At 49.8% G+C, this 16,402-nt stretch overlaps 1 protein-coding gene and 1 pseudogene across 2 annotated transcripts in view; both read right to left on the reverse strand.

Annotated features, from left to right (window-relative positions):
• Positions 1-16,402, reverse strand: part of TCF7L1 (transcription factor 7 like 1) — a 156,236-nt gene that overhangs the window by 122,822 nt on the left and 17,012 nt on the right. The gene's annotated exons all lie outside the window — the stretch shown is intronic.
• LOC118669581 lies at positions 15,926-16,001 on the reverse strand (annotated as a pseudogene).

Raw genomic sequence — 16,402 nt, forward strand, 5'->3', positions numbered from 1 at the left:
CCTCCTCCAATAACGTGCCTGGGGTTCTGGCTGCTAGTCAGCGAATGGTGCTCATACCTGGCAGCCCCTAGACTCCCCCCTGTTCCCTGGCTCTGTCTGGCCTCCTCATTTGTGACCCGGGTTCACAGAGGCCCCTTGCAGCCTCAAGGACTGTGGGGCTGCCTGTCTAAACCAGCATTCCTTCCCTTCCTCCCTCCCTGATCCCAAACCCTGGGCACAGAATGCTTTGCTGTGGAACACGAGCACCATTGCCACCTAAGGCTCCTGCGGCCTGGCTCCAGGTGCGGACTAGACCTTGTGAATGGCCACCGCACCTCGCACTGGGGTCCAAATGCTACCTGGGCCTCTGCACACGTGACATCACTACCCCCAGCCCCGAGGCTGATGGACAGCGCTCTGATGAACAGAACGAGTATAACTCACTTTGCTGTCTGCCTCAGGACCAAGTTTAAAAATATGTTCTATACACAGTGCTGTTTCCTGATTGTGGCGGTGGTTGCACACATCTCTACATGGAATAAAACTGCATGGAAGTAGGCCCTGCCAGGTAGCTCAGCTGGTTAGAGTGTCGTCCTGATACCTCAAGGTTGCAGGTTCAATCCCCGATCAGGGCACATACAAGAAGCAACCAATGAATGCATAAGTAAAGGGAAACAATAAATCAATGCTTCTCTCTAAAATCTATTTTAAAAATAAATCTGCATGGCCCTAACCAGTTTGGCTCAGTGGATAGAGCATCGGCCTGCAGACTCAAGGGTCCCAGGTTCAATTCTGGTCAAGGGCATGTACCTGGGTTGCGGGCACATCCCCAGTAGGTAGTGTGCAGGAGGCAGCTGATCAATGTTTCTCTCTCATAGATGTTTCTAACTCTCTATCCCTCTCCCTCCCTGTAAAAAATCAATAAAACATATTTTTTTAAAAATAAAAAATAAACCTGCATGGAAGTATATGAACACACACACTGCGAAGGCATGTGAAAAATGGTGGGAACTGAATAAGGTCTGTAATCTGTTAACAGTAATGTACCATTGTCGATCCTGAGTTGGAGCTATACAAGACATTACCACGTGGGCAACTGTGTGAAGAGTTCCCAGGACTCTTTTTAAAAATATGTTTTTAGTGATTTGAGAGAGAGAGAGAGAGAGAGAGAGAGAGAGAGAGAAACATCCATTGGTTGCCTCCTGCACACACCCCAACCCGGAATCGAACCGGCGACCTTTCGGTGCACAGGACATCCTTCAACCAACTGAGCAACACAGGCCAGGGCCCCAGGATTCTTCTGTACTATTTTTGCAACTAACTGTGAGTCTAATTGTTTCAAAAGAAACGTAAAGCGCAAAAACAAAACAAACCCCAAACTCATAAACCCAATCATTTACATTCAGATCGTTTGCACACCCACCAGGGCCGGCGAGCTGGCACAATTTTTCAGGCCATCTGGAGCTGGTCCTCGGAGCCCAGCTTTCGTTTCTAACATGGGCAGCTCAGGCACCAGTGCAAGGCTTGCACAGTTCCAGAGCGGCCGAGAAAGGCCTCTCCCTGTGCATTTGGCTCCGGGAGGAGTAGGCAGTTATTTTGTCAAAAGTCCCTGTTGGAAGCCCCACTCACTGGAAAGTGATTGGCCAGAGATGAGGACCAGCTTTTGCAAGCAGAACCCAACAAGATTAGAAGGGCCGGCTCAAGGCTGGGTCTCTTCTAAAAATGCCTACCTAACCTTTGACGTCTTTGGAAAGAAGACAGGTCCAAGTCCATGTGAGTACATACGCATACACATACACATACACATATGCCTGCGTATACATACATGTACAGACATAACACACACACACGGCTTAGTCCTAGGGAGCAAAAAATGATTTACAAATATTAACTAAGCCAGTGATTGTCCAAGACTGTAATCTAGAACCATCTCCATTTACAGGGATAGGAAAGCTTCATTACAAACACAGACCAAGGCTTCCTCTCCGGTGCCACAGCGCCCTCCCCTCCCCCCGGCAGCCTGGAGAAGCCCGCGGGCCCTCAGAATGCTATTAAAAGCATGAATCAAATACCCAGCACCGCAAAGGAGACCAATGACAGGAAAATGCTGTTATCAAGGTATTTTTACATTGTTTTGCTGCGGTAACATTTAACATATTAAATAAGCGCCAGTAGCCCTGGCTGGGTAGCTCAGTTGGTTGGAGCATCCTTCAGATATACCAAGGTTGGGAGTTCGATCCCCGGTCAGGGCACACACAAGAATCAACCAATGAATCCATAAATAAGAGGAACAACAAATCGATGTTTCTCTCTTTCTCTCTCTCTCTCTCCCCCAAAATCAATAAGTTTTCTTTAAAAAAGGCCTCACAGTATATCAGTTTTGAAGTAGCGACGAGGATAACAATACTGAGACATCTACAACAACCCTTAATGTGATGTAAAAAACAACAACTCAGCAATTCCTACTGGTGGCCATCACAGAAACTGCTGATACAGTACGGTCTGTTGTCTACATTCATAATAAAAGGAAATGCAAGATTTCAGTCCGTGAAAGTTAAACGTAATTTTTTCCGTCTTAGCTTTGGAGCCCCCCGAACTCTGTCTGTGGGTGGACTCGTGTGAAACAGCCCTGGAGTAAGCAGCGGAGACACGGCTTCCTTGGGAGTGAAGCCCTGCCTCCCCCCTCCCTCCCCCCCTCCCTCCCCCTCCCCCCTCCCTCCCCCCTCCCTCCCTGCCTCCCCCCTCCCTCACCTCCCCTCCCTCCCTGCCTCTTCCCTCCCCCCCTCCCCCCCTCCCTCCCTGCCTCCCTGCCTCCCGGGTACCCATGACTGCGTACATTCCACAGAGGCACCGTCACCCTCCACAGGCCCCCATCAGTTTTCACGAACCCACTCAACGGATATTTACCATCAGCCCTGACTTGGGCCTTTATCTTGGGCGGGGGAGCCCCACCTTGTAGCTCACCTCTCCTTTCAGCCTCTCAGCTGCTCCCGCTACTGTGAGGAAATTAGGGGAGTTATGTTCATCTTGGGGGGAATCTGAACGTACACCATCCTCCTCCAAGTGCACAAGAACCAGGGAACGGGTGCCAGCGTGGGGGCAGGTTGGTGCTGCCTGTGATGAGAAGTCTGAGAGATGTGATGGTGGGAGTGGGGGGTAAAAACAACAGAAGACGTGCTCCACCACGAAGGCGGGGAGCGTGGATGGCACTAGGGAAAGGTTAAACTGTACGCCCCACAGAAGGTGTGGAAGTCCTAGCTCCCAGGCCCCAGATCTGACCTGACTTAGAGACAGGCTCTTCACAGAGGGAATCCAGTTAAAACGAGGCCGTCGGGTGGGCCCTCATCTAACGACTGGTGTCCTCGTGAAAGGGGGAAACTTGGACACACACATGCCAGTGGGGAGCAAACAGGAAGAGACATGGGCAGAAGACAGCACCCGAAGGCCAAGGAGAGGCCGGGAACAGCGCCCTGCCAACTCCTGGGTTTCGGACTGCTCGTCTCCAGGCTGTGAGACAACCCATTTCTGCTATTTACGCTACTCAACCTGTGGCACTCGGCTACCTCGCCTTAACAAGTTAATACCACAGTCAAAATCAGATAGACGGCCCGAAAGGAGATCTTCACTCACAGCCCATCACACTCGGTCTCCTTGTTTGCCACTAATCGGCTTAAAATTAGATTCTGTTCAGTCTGCCTCTGGCCTCTGGGCAGGGGGGTGGTCCATTCTGTTAGATGACAGGACTGGATGGGGGAGGGGCTTAGAGAATCCGAGGTGCACGGTTGGTGTCCCTTTGGCGACTCTACCACCAGCCAGCCCCAGGTCTCACGGGAGGGCCAACACCCCCTAAGCAGGGACCTTTTGAATCCCTTCCTTCATGGAATGAGGCGCTCTGGACTCGAGCAGTGGTTCACAAACTTGGCTGCAGATCAAGAAGCCCCTGGGGAGCTTTAAGAAAATTCCACCCAAGCCGGCGCCCCACCCCAGACCAGCTGGATCAAAATCTCTGGGGGTGGGGGCTGGGCATGAGCATTCTTTAAAAGCTCCCCAGATGATTCTAATGTGCAGCCAGGGTTGAGAGCCACTGCACCCTCTGACCTCTGAGGGCCTTGCCTTCTCAGAATTCGGCGAGAGTGCATTTCGTGTTTATCTTAGTGGTTCTCAGGAGCGTGCTGGGCGCTGCCCCGGCCTGGTTTCCTGTCGGTCCAGCCTACAGGGCCTCTACTGGGTGAGCGCGGAGGAGGAATTCTGATGGACAGAGGGGATGATGGCAAAGAGGGGACAGAGTTAAAAATGCCTTTCTCCCTTTCATTAAAACAGCAATCCAGTGAGCTTTGGTTACGAAGCTCCTACGTGCCAGGAACTCAAAGATGAACCAGAAACAAATACCTAGACCTCCAGAAGCTCACAGTCTCACTCCAGAAACAAGCTGACCGCTGTTGAGGTGGAAAGTCCCACAACAGAGGTCCATAGAGGAGCAGGGAGTCAAGCCGCCACCCTACAAGGCAACAGGAGGTGACCCAGGAGATGATCTTAAAGGAGAAATAAGAGTGTCTTCCATGAGGACAAGTGTATGAGAAGGCTGGATCCAGGATGGACCGAAGTGATTTTGTGCAGCTAGAAATAGAGATGATGCGGCCACAGAGACCAAGGAAGCACGAGAACCACTGTTCTGTGAATCTAGTATTTAACCAGGGGTGGCCTGGTTTGGGTAAGGCAGTGTGCCCTGCGTTGTTCTCTGCCCCTCCAGCTGGGGCTGGCTTCTGCCTGTGTCTGCAGAGCAGCCTCCAGACCCCACTGCTGCTGCTGGGGGCAGGGGGGGACGACTCTAAACCCTAGCTATGCATCAACTTTTTGTTGTTGTTGTTAACTCTCACACGAGAATATTTTTCCATTGATTTTTTAAAAAAATACATTTTATTGATACTTTACAGAGAGGAATGGAGAAGGGTAGAGAGTTATAAACATCGGTGAGAGAGAAACATTGATCAGCTGCCTCCTGCATACCTCCTACTGGGGATGTGCCCGCAGCCAAGGCCGGAATCGAACCTGGGACCTTTCAGTCCACAGGCTGACACTCTATCCACTGAACCAAACTGGTTAGGGCTTTCCATTGATTTTTAGAGACAGGGAGGGAGAGAGGGAGAAAGAGAGAGACAGAGAGAGAAAAGATGGATGTGAGTGAGACACATCGATGGGTTGCCTCTCACGTGCTCTGACCGGGCTGGGGGGATAGAACCTGCAAAGCCAGCTAACGTGCCCCTGACCCGGAATCGACCCCACAACTCTTCCGTGCTCAGGCTGACACTCTAACACTGAGCCACACTGGCCAGGGCTACGCATCAACTTTTAAAAGGGAGATTTTCATACATACATGTTCTGGGCCCCGCAATCTAGAGACTCTGGGCACAGGGGTCAGGCATGTGTACTAAAAAACAAAACAAAAAACACCCACAGAGAATCACGGTCCAGGTTATGACGATGGGTAATTCTCAACCTCTGGGGCACCTCCGGTTTTTATCTCCAAATCTGTTTCTGAGGGCAGTGCGCCCGGTTTGTGGTCCACCACGGTGGGCCTTGCGGGGCCTAATCAGTCCCTCAGCCCCGGCTCCCCTGTGGGGCTCCTCGCCTGGCTCCCACCCTGCTAGGCAGAACACCAGGAGCCTGAGTTCCTTCTCCCTGTAAGGACCCAGCCAGGCCCAACCCCCCTTCCAGCTCTGAGTTTTGGTCCCAGCGTCCTGGGACCCAGAAGCTGGCCAAGGGGCCACCCTGAGAGTGCAGGCCCCATCACCAGTTAATCACCACAAACTCTCAGGCCCCCCCACCCACCATGTAGAAAGTCCTCTCATACTTTCACAGGGACTGACCACGTGCAAATAGGAAGGTACAAATAGGAACTTCATTCCCGTCTGCGCGCTTCACGCGTTAACCTGGCTCCCCAGACCAAAGACGGCAGCCACGGGGCTGTATTCGTCCTCTGCACACAGCCTGGGCCCTCTTAAGTCAACGCCCTGCTCCCCGCCCCCGCCCCGCAGCGCCCCTCCCCCCTCTCCCAGCTCAGGACCCAGCTTCTCTCACCTTCAAGAAAACTACAGCCGACAGACGGACCTCGGTTCTCCTCGCACACGGACCCATCACTTCAAGTTCTGGCACGGACACCAAGCACCCAAATCACATTTTATAGGCTGTATTTGCCCTAAAAAGTATCCTGAATTCATTCATGCTTCCAAAACACCAGAGTATCTGAAAATTTACCAGAAAACTGGGCAACTGTAACTTATCTTGGAGACTCTAGAGCCAACACTTCATGAAATGAGAAAAATCTCTCTCCTGAGTCAAAGCTGTCACGTACTCAGGAGGTGGGCAGGGGAAGTCGATTCTTTCCGGAGGGCAAGGTGAATGGTAAATCCTTAGCTACTCGGACACATGCCCCACAGCCAGCCCAGCAGGGGCATTCATCTGTCTGTGGCTGATGGATCCCACATCTGTGGACCTAATTCTTCCATCCCCAGCACGGGGAGCCCAGTCAGACCGGACAGCCACCCCTTGTCTCTCTCCAATTAAACACGAATGATTTGTGGGTTCTCGCTGAGGTTTGCAAATGATCTATTGGAACAAAATTAAGCCTCTCGACTTTTTTTTTTCTTTTTTTAAAGATGTACCAAGACTTTAAAAGATGGGTTCAAATCCATTGTCAAGAGTTTCCTGTGCACTTTCTTTCAACTCCTCTTCCTCCCTTGGGCAATCTCCAGCTTAGAGTTATTGCAGACAGCATTCCTTGAAACTTAGAATGTATCTGCGTCTTCCTATAATGCATAATTTCGAAGCCCTGGGCTAAGAGAAGCGTCTTTGCTACGAGCAGGAGAACAGGGGTGGAATGGATTAAAAATGGAACTGGAGACAGGGCTGAGGAGATGGGGAGGGAGAATGCTGGGTGAGTGAAGGCTGACTGGCCCGTCCTGGGGGGGTTCTGAGGTGTCAGAGCTCAGCACAGTTAGAATGGGGGGCACAGGAAGGTGCGAGGCTTTCAGAAGAGGACTTGATTTTCATGTTTTTATCTTAACACTAATAGGTCCCAATAAAAATTTCTGGGAAGATGCACATAATGTGGCCGACAAATCCTTGGAGCGAGCTGGAGAACAGAGCCGTGTTGCCAGGGGAAACGAGGTGGGAGGAGGATATGACCACAGGGGGCGGCACCAGGAATTTTAGGGACTTGGAACGGTGGTGGTGGTGGTGGTGGAGGTGGTGGTGGAGGTGGTGATACAGATCTATATGTTAAAACTCATAAAACTGTGCACCAAAAGGAGTCAAATTTCCTGTATCTTAATTTTTTTTTTTATTGATTTTTTACAGAGAGGAAGGGAGAGGGATAGAGAGTTAGAAACATCGATGAGAGAGAAACATCGATCAGCTGCCTCCTGCACTCCTCCTACTGGGGATGTGCCCGCAACCAAGGTACATGCCCTTGACCGGAATCGAACCTGGGACCTTTCAGTCCGCAGGCCGACACTCTATCCACTGAGCCAAACCGTTTTTGGCATGTATCTTAATTTATTTTTTTTTTTTTTTTAGATTTAAAAAGAAACAAGTATCAACAAATCTTTAGGTAGAAGGAGAAAAGCGCTGACTGGAGATGGGACGCGGCAGCGAACGCCCTTCCTCCCTGTGACCATGTGACAGTGTCCCCGGGCCCTACCTGGGCTCACCCTGCAGAGCGGCAAGTGCCCATCCGTCAGAGCACCTGGGGGAGTGAGCCAGGGTGACAGGGATGCTGTGGAGGAAGCGGGGCCCCTAAGCAGCGGATGGAGAGAGGGAGCCAAAGGACTTGTGAGCGGCACAAGGAAGCGGGCGGGCGGGCGTGGCAGGAGGGGCTGCCAGGCGGCGGGACCAGCAGGGTATTTGGTTCCGGACCAGGCCTGCTGGAGGGGGCCTTGAAGAGCCAGATGTCACTCTTCTCCCTCAGCACCCCCTCTTCAAGGCTTCCCCGGGCCTTGGGCCAAGAAGGCCTGAATATGGTCTTTAATTTCTTCAGGGCTCCTCCCACGCCTGATGTCAGAGAGCCTGCACCCCAAACCGGCCAGGGGCAGGCAGTGATGGGGAGCGGTAGGAATGGTCCCACCTGTCTCTCTCCACCCCCCACCAGACCTTCCAGAGGGCAGGCAGCTACAGACGCCCTCACGGCCTCCAGGTTCATTGTGGAGAGGACACTATTCGGCAGCAATGCCCCACACGTAAAGACCAGAGAAAAGCTGGGGGGGGGGGGGGAGCCGGAGGGCGCTGCCTGCCTGTTTCCTGAGTGACCAGAACAGCCAGGCTCAGGATGTGCCTCCCCAGGGCAAAGCGTGTCTCTGTGGATGACAACAGGGGTGCAGAGCAGGTTCCGGAGGGTCGGTGGCTGGACCGGGGCAGCTCCGGGAGAACGGCAGGCCTGCCCATGGGCCACACGAAAGGACGGCGGGGCTAGAAGAAGCTGCAGAGGCTGCAGAAAAGCCAGGAAGAGTTTCCTGTCTTGAGCGCCAGTCTCTCTCATTCCAGGAATCCCCTTTTCCTGAAGCTGGAGCCTGCTGCTATTTATTTATACAAGGCCGAACCCCACCTTCCAGGGCCCTGCAGAGCCCTCCTTCGCCACAAAGCCCGATTGTACTTCCACATCCTCAGAGCCAGCTCCCAGACAGAAACTTGCCTGAGGGAAGACAATTTGTACCAGAGATGGAAACAGTCAGATTTAAAGGCCCAGTTCGCCAATAACGGAGACCTCTGTTAGGGTGGGAACAACCTTCTCAGGACAGTCAGAAGGGCGTGGCAGAGGTTCCAGCCTGTCTTGGTGCCAGGAGGCCCGTCTGCAGGTGAGCTGTGGCTATTTAGCTTTGGACCGTTTCCAAAGAACCAGGCCTTCCCGCGGGCCCCACCGAGAAATAAATTAGCATGCTATTCTGCTCAATTATCCACTTACAGAGAGGCATAATAACATTTTATTAAAGCAGGACACGTGGATGAAAGATACATCCATAGCAGAAAACCCCAGAATTTCCCCCCCCCCCAAAAAAAAAACAGACAGGAAACTTTATCATCCCCCAAAACTAATACACCCTAAACTAAAGCGATTTGGGCACTTCAAACACAATTTTTCTCAGGACTTGCAATGCAGGCTTTCTCTCTGCCCTCAAACCTCTCTCGGCAAAAGATTTGGTCAGGCATTATTTCTCAACAGGCTCCTATCTCCCAACAAGTTCCATCTAAAAAGTGCTAAAACAGCGGTGGGAAAGTTGGGACCTCAAAGCTCTGGATGGGTTTTAGCTGCACACGGAATCATGTAATGGTCTCCTGGGCACCAGACCCAAAGGACAGAGGGATCTCGGGCAGAGGGGCGGGCACTGCCTGTGTTCTAAAGTGCCCACGCCAGCTCTAGCCGGTTTGGCTCAGTGGAGAGAGCGTCAGCATTCGGACTGAAGGGTCTTGGGTTCGATTCCTGGTCAAGGGCACTTTCTTCAATTGCAGGCTCGATCCCCGGCCCCAGTTGGGGTGTGTGCGTGCAGATGCAACCCATCAATGCATCTCTCTCACATCGATGTTTCTCTCTCTGTCTCTCCCCCTCCCTTCCACTCTCTCTAAAAATCAATGGAAAAAATGTCCTTGAAAAAGAATAAACAAAAAAAGTGCCCTCGTCTGAGGGGACAGGAAGCCAATGGAGTGAGTTCCTGGGTCAGTGCTTCGGGTTTGGCTACAGGAGCAGGCGTCCTGGGCTAGGCTGAGGGAGCCGAGGCTGGGGGAGGCTCTGGCCGATGTCGTGGGCCACACCTGGATTCCCACCAGCTCTCCCAGCGGCTGCCCTGCCTTCTGCACACACAGCCGGCTCTTAGCTTCCATGCCTGTGGGGCTGGTTGCTTCTTCACACCTGGGAGTATCTAAAGCTAACTACTAGGAGGAGGCTCTACACCTTCCCTCCTCCCCATGCAATGCTTGCTTTCCTCTGGGTCCTCCATGCAACACCCTGACCAGAGTCCCCAGCCTCTCTCCAACCCAGGAGGCACCTCTTAAAGCCATGTCTGCACAAATGATGAGCAATTACCACAATTGCCCCTCACCTCTTACTAACCCCGAGACCTCCCCAGAGCAGGGAAGGAGGGGACGGCAGGAAAGCCAGTGGGGGTCTCTTTTGTCCGGCCCCACCCAGCTCCCCCTGGGCCCAGGCATCATGGTTCCTGCTCTCCATCCAGAGGCCTCCCCATCAGGTGCCACCGACCCACCAGAGGGCAGTGGGACTGGAATCGGCAGGTTCTATAGCTCTGGTTTCTCAGAGTTCAGGCATTATCGACGTTTCCAAAGTGGAACCTCAGAGCACAGCTCCCGGGAGGAATCTCCAGGTCACCCAGGTCAGCATCTTCACCTGTCCAGGCCACGTCCCTCAAGCTCACACAAGCCGTCATGGCACGTCTGTCCCTGCCCTGGACCTTGATGTCCTCTAGAATAAGGCAGGAATAACCACGTGCCACTCACAGCGTCGTTCTGAGGGATGAGTTAGTGTATGAGATACTCCTCTGGGACACAGACAAACACCCAGAGAATAAAGCTATTACCACTGCAGGAAGTCCTGTCCAGAGAGAAGAAAAACTTGGGTACCAGGCCTGCTATGCTTCTCATTAGCTCAGTGACGTTAGGAATCCTCTTCATCTTCCTGGGCCTCCGTTTCCTCAACTGTTACTAACATCCAACTGTCACTAAAATCCATGGGGAAAATAGTATCTCTGAGGTCCCTTGTTCAAAAAATAAATAAAGTCATACGCGGAATAATGAGGCGCCCTCTGACGGGGCGAAGCGGTGAGCAGAATGAGAACAGGGGCACTGAGTTTCTGGGTACAGAGCCCTTGCAGTGTGCTCATGGAAACTTTACGGGGAGTGAGACTGCAAACATACACAGTGCTTTTGAGCTTCCTTCCATCTGTAAAACGGTTACTGTGCCCGTAAAGGCTGCCTGCAGACTTAATTTGGCTTTTACATACAGAGTCCCTTTTAGTGCCTAAACCTGCCAGGCCCGGGGCTCCCAGCTCCCTCAAGAATGTGCTGGGGAGCTCAGCCCGGGGGAGAACACAGCGGGGTTCTGTACGCTCCCTCCCCAAAGCTCCAACACCCGCCTGGAGCACGCCCGCCCGAGGAAAAGGGAGCCGCCCTCGGCAGCAGGCCACTGGGGTCATTCCTCAGAAGAGGGCATTCTGCCAACCGTGTTAGCGGATTGGACGAAACTTCTGTTTTCCCACTTCAGCGGAGCTAGTGTCTTGGTGAACGAGGCTTGTGCACACGGACATGGGACCATAGGTCCGCATGTCTCCACCTCGCTAATTTAATTAAAAATGAAGAGTCATCATAAAATGGAACACAGAGGTAAAGGGGAGGAGGGGAGATGAACATCTGCTTTAAAGAGAGTTCTGTTTACCTCAAGCTTTTAAAAACAAGAATCCTGAACTCCCTTTCTGCCTCATTATGACTTCTTTAACATTTGTTTTTAATTTGCCCAAGATCATAATCTTCACGGAGGACCACATATGAGCCAAACTTGCGCCTGAAAACCACGCTGGGCCTTTTGTCCGGCCTGCGTTCATTAGTGTACAAAGGGGCAGCTGACTCCCCCTGCCCCCAACAGTCTCCAACACTAGTTCTTATTCACGTACAACGGGCTACAGCAGGCCTCGGGTAACAGGCCCTAAGACAGGTATCAGGAAATTAAGGTTCTAATGCTGGCGGATGCACGGTGGACCACCGAGGCGAGTTATTTCAAACACGGAGCCTCACCTTTTAATACACTAACAGGTCCCTGCTAGCTGGATGCGCTGAGTAAATGGAGCAGAATTATGGAGATCTACAGAATACTAATTATCCACACTGGGGGCGAAAAAAATTGAAAGCAAAGTACCAAGAGTAAGGCTAGTACCATAGACCAATCTACGGTTCCCAAGGTGGGTTTTTGTCGAGCACTACCTGGAAAGAAAGGGTTCTATTGTTCCTTCCTTCACTCAACCAATATTGACGGAGGACCTTCTATTTGCCTGGCACTGAGAATACAATAGAGTACAAAACAGATCATCTCTCTGCCTTCTGCAGCGAGTTCAGGATCCAGAGGAAACAGAGTCTGCATAAGATCATGATTGGGCCACGTATTTGCCAGCAGTGAAAGGCGCTCATGGACAGAGAGCTGAGAATGTGCCGCAGCAAACGGCATCCAAGCCTCGGGGCAGGGAGTGTGAGGTGAGACTTCTGTGTGGGGAGGGGCTGTGGGGGGGAGGGCAGTATTCTAAACACAAGGAAAGCCTTGGTCAAATTAAGTCCGAGGAATCCTGCACAGTACACTCCCCTGAGAGATTCCTGGTGCACCTTAGCATGCTAAAGGCCGGAGAAGCCCTGCAGAAACGGAGCCTGGGATGTCCTACCTATTAGCATCCCAAGGATGTTTCTCTGAGAAATGCTGATAGAGGCATTATTGTTCTCAGAGCCCATAAGAAACTTCTGCATAAAACAAAAGCTCTTGTTCATATAACTGGAAAACTATCATGTGTCCTCTCCAAACAGCCAAAATACCTTGGATTTGCTAATGTAATTCTAAAGTATTTTCCTTGGCACAGGCCTGTGAAAACATATGTCATCCACATCTCCCAGTATCACAGAAGAAATAAAGTCCCCAGCGACCCACTAGCGGGCCAGACACAAAGTTCTAGCTCTAGCATAGGCATCTGCTTTATTTTTAAATGGAGGCACAAGCCTCAATGCTGGGATAAATTGAGAAAAGGTTCATAAAAAGTAAAACAAAACCAATGATGAATTTATCGAAGAGATTATACCCTGAAAGATGCTAGACGTGAACAGTGATTTCCCTTACTAGCCTAAAATTGTCCAAGAGAAAGACGGGTTTTTGCAGTTTATTACATACTATGCATAAAAAAGGGAATGTAAATAAATAATAACAAATATTCATACACATGCAGATTTTATGTGCAAGGCGCTGTGCCAGGGTAAGCTCAAGGAAACCATGGCAGCCAGGGTCAAGAGTATGAAGCCTAGAGATCTAGAAATCCAAAACTGAATATAACTAAGTGTCCACGGAACGGTGGAGTTTAGAGACTGAACTTTATAGGGGCTAGGGACATCCTGAAAACCCAGGGCCACTAAAGGTAATAAAGACTTAACCTTAACAAAGCCCTTACTGTGTGCCAGGAACTGTTCTATATGCATGTGTACAACCTTATTTAGTCTTTGCAAGTAGGAGGTAGGTCCTAGGAATGTATCAAAATATGGCCCGTGACTCAGCATTCGATGGAAATCTGTTACTCAGCTACAGCTTCAATCTTGAGAAGGCCTGAACTTCTGCCTGATCGATGACCATGTGATCACAGAGGTGACCAACGTGTCTACTTAATGTAACCACGGAGGAAACAAGGAAAGGAAGCATGTTTGATCTGCTGTCGTTATCTGAACATGCCCTTTCAAAAACAGGGAAGCATTCTACATATAACTCCCGTGGAAATCTCCTTGGCGGCAGAAGTATATATCTATATTTTAATTGAAAGAATAAAATATAAACATGAAAGATACTAATGTTATATAGAAAGCAACTGTAATGTACAGCTACAATTATTAAATAAACTAGTGACCCATGCACATTGAAAGGAAATTAATTAGAAGGTGGCCAGAGGGGCGGGACTGGGCTAGACGGGCCGGACATGCTCTGGAGCCAACCTCCTGCGGTCCCTCCCCAGCATCTGCGGAGTGAGTGGGGTCACTCTGGCAGGTGGGGGTCCCTCGGCCTGGCCTGTGGGGATCAGGCCAAAACTAGCTCTCCAACATCCCCTCAGGGGTCCCAGAGTGCGAGAGGGCACTCTGCAAAGTTGCTGTCGTACAGGGAGTGGAATGCAAACACAAGTGTGCAGTAAACCAGATTCGGGGCCATCAGTGCCCCAGCAACAACATAACCTACGGCCGAAGGTGGAATCGCGGGCCCCCCCGCAAGGAACCAGGCTCCCTCCTCTCTGGTTTCGAGGTGCGTCACCCAAGAACCGCCGCTGTCAAGTCACTGCAGCTCAGCAGCTCCTGCGTTGAGCGTCTGCCCCCTGGTGGTCAGTGTGTGTCATAGTGACTGGTCAGATGGTAGGACACCTGGCACATTAGCCTTTTATATATATAGTATAGATAGGATTAATTAACAGGATTACTAATGTTAAGACTACATTTAAAATGAGAACACTATATACTTTTAGAGCAAATAAGTGTTTATGAAATGTTTTTAAATTACAATAGGTGCCTGGCCTGTAGTTCCAATGGTTAGAGCGTCTTCCCAATAGCCCAAGTTTGCTGATTCGATACCCAGTCAGAGCACACACAAGAATCAACCAATGAATGCATAAGTGAAACAAATCCATGTCTTTCTGTCTAAAATCAATAAATAAAAAGTAAAAAATATTACAGTAGGCATCTTACATTCTACAGTCAACTCTTGAACAACTCCAGTTTGAACTGCACAGGTCTACTTACTTGTGGGTCCACATAAAAACAAGACCCTCGCAGTTCAAACTTGTACAGGTTCAAGGGTCAACTGTGCTTCTGAACCCCGTGGAATTGCTTGGTGAACTCCTAACAGTAAACAGAACATTTAGGAGCTGTATATGCACCCCCCGCGTTCAGACTATTGCTTCTAAGTCACATATTTCACTGAAAAAGGAATCAGAGCTCCTGCTAGGAATGGCTGGCTGCAGGTCCAGGGCAGGGAATGCACAAGATCCTGGAACATCCTGCCGTTCCAGGAGGCAGGGAAGCATCAAGGACGTGAGGACTTGAAGAGGCTTCCACTGACCACAGGTGGGGCGATCTGAGTATCAATAAGGATCTATAATAATAAAAGGGTAATATGCGCCCTGACCGGTTTGGCTCAGTGGATAGAGCGCCGGCCTGCAGACTGAAGGGTCCCAGGTTTGATTCCGGTCAAGGGCATGTGCCTTGGTTGCAGGCACATCCCCAGTGGGGGGTGTGCAGGAGGCAGCTAATCGATGTTTCTAGCTCTATCCCTCTCCCGTCCTCTCTGTAAAAAAATCAATAAAATATATATATTTTTAAAAAGGGTAATATGCTAATTAGACCGAACGTATTCCAGACGTCCTTCATGACGAAGCCAGGGCCGGAGGGAAGCCAACCCGGGTCCCAGGTGCCTGTGGGCGGTCGGAGGAGGGAAGGCCTACCTTTGCACGAATTTTCGTGCATTGGGCCTCTAGTAATAATTATAAATGGACTGAAATACACTAAAAAGATTTAAATACAGGCAGTCCTCGGGTTATGTTGGACTCAACGTATGTCATTTCGTGGTTACATTGCCATCTCCCATTTACAGTATTTATAAAAAAAAGTTCCATCATTTTGACATATGTGCTTTATGTTTTTTATTATTTATTTACCACAAGTAAAGGTCAGAAATTGTTATCTTTCTTCTATATTTTTTACTGTTTCATTTCATCACTGCTGTGTATGTGCTCCATGTGAGTGACGTAGGTGCTTATGTAGGTGGGATTTGACTTACGGCGAAAATCACGTTACATGGCGCCGTAGGAACGGATCTCCGACGTAACCTGAGGACCTACTGTACATGAGTCTATAATGATATATTTTTTAGATATCATAGCTTCATTGCAGGGTAATAGGAAACCAACTGACCACTGGTAAATAAATGAAAGACTGCCTTTCCCATGTGATCTAGAGCAGAGGTTAGAAAACTTTTTCCACCAAGTGCCAGATGTTTTCAATTCTATAGGCTATGTACGGCCTCATCACAACTACTCAACTTAGCCCTTGTAGTGCAAAAGCAGCCATAGACGTTATACAAATGAATGCACATGACCGGGTTCGAATTAAACTTTATTTACAAAAATAAGTAGTGAGTTGGATTTCACCTATGGATCTTAGTTTGCTGACCTGATTAAAGGTAACTAATAGCAGTGTCTCTTTTAGTAACCAACTATAGAAATGATCCCTGAAAGTATAGTCTTAGCAGTGTCTCTTTTAGTAACGAACTATAGAAATGATCCCTGAAAGTATAGTCTTAGCAGTGTCTCTTTTAAAAAATATTACACCGACAGATGAAAGAAGGAATTCACCATTTTTGAAATCGATAATGAAGTAAAGGATGTGGGTGATGATGATCAGTGGCTGCTAAAATCACAGAGACAACCAGACATTAAGTGTCTCCCGATGTAAGAACAACATTGATGAAAGAGTCTTGCAAAAATAAATTTAAAAGGAGAGAGAAAGGGAGACCCCTGAAGCTTGATCAAAAATCTAAATCCAGCTAACACTTTTCAAGAACTACAGGGGATAGAAAAACATGTTAAAAGACATCATGGGGTTGCATTTGACAAAATCCAGACTGTGAGAAACTCCACGGGAGGCA

Source organism: Myotis myotis, unplaced genomic scaffold, assembly GCF_014108235.1.
Source record: "Myotis myotis isolate mMyoMyo1 unplaced genomic scaffold, mMyoMyo1.p scaffold_m19_p_14, whole genome shotgun sequence".
NCBI classification, from domain to species: Eukaryota; Metazoa; Chordata; class Mammalia; order Chiroptera; family Vespertilionidae; genus Myotis; species Myotis myotis.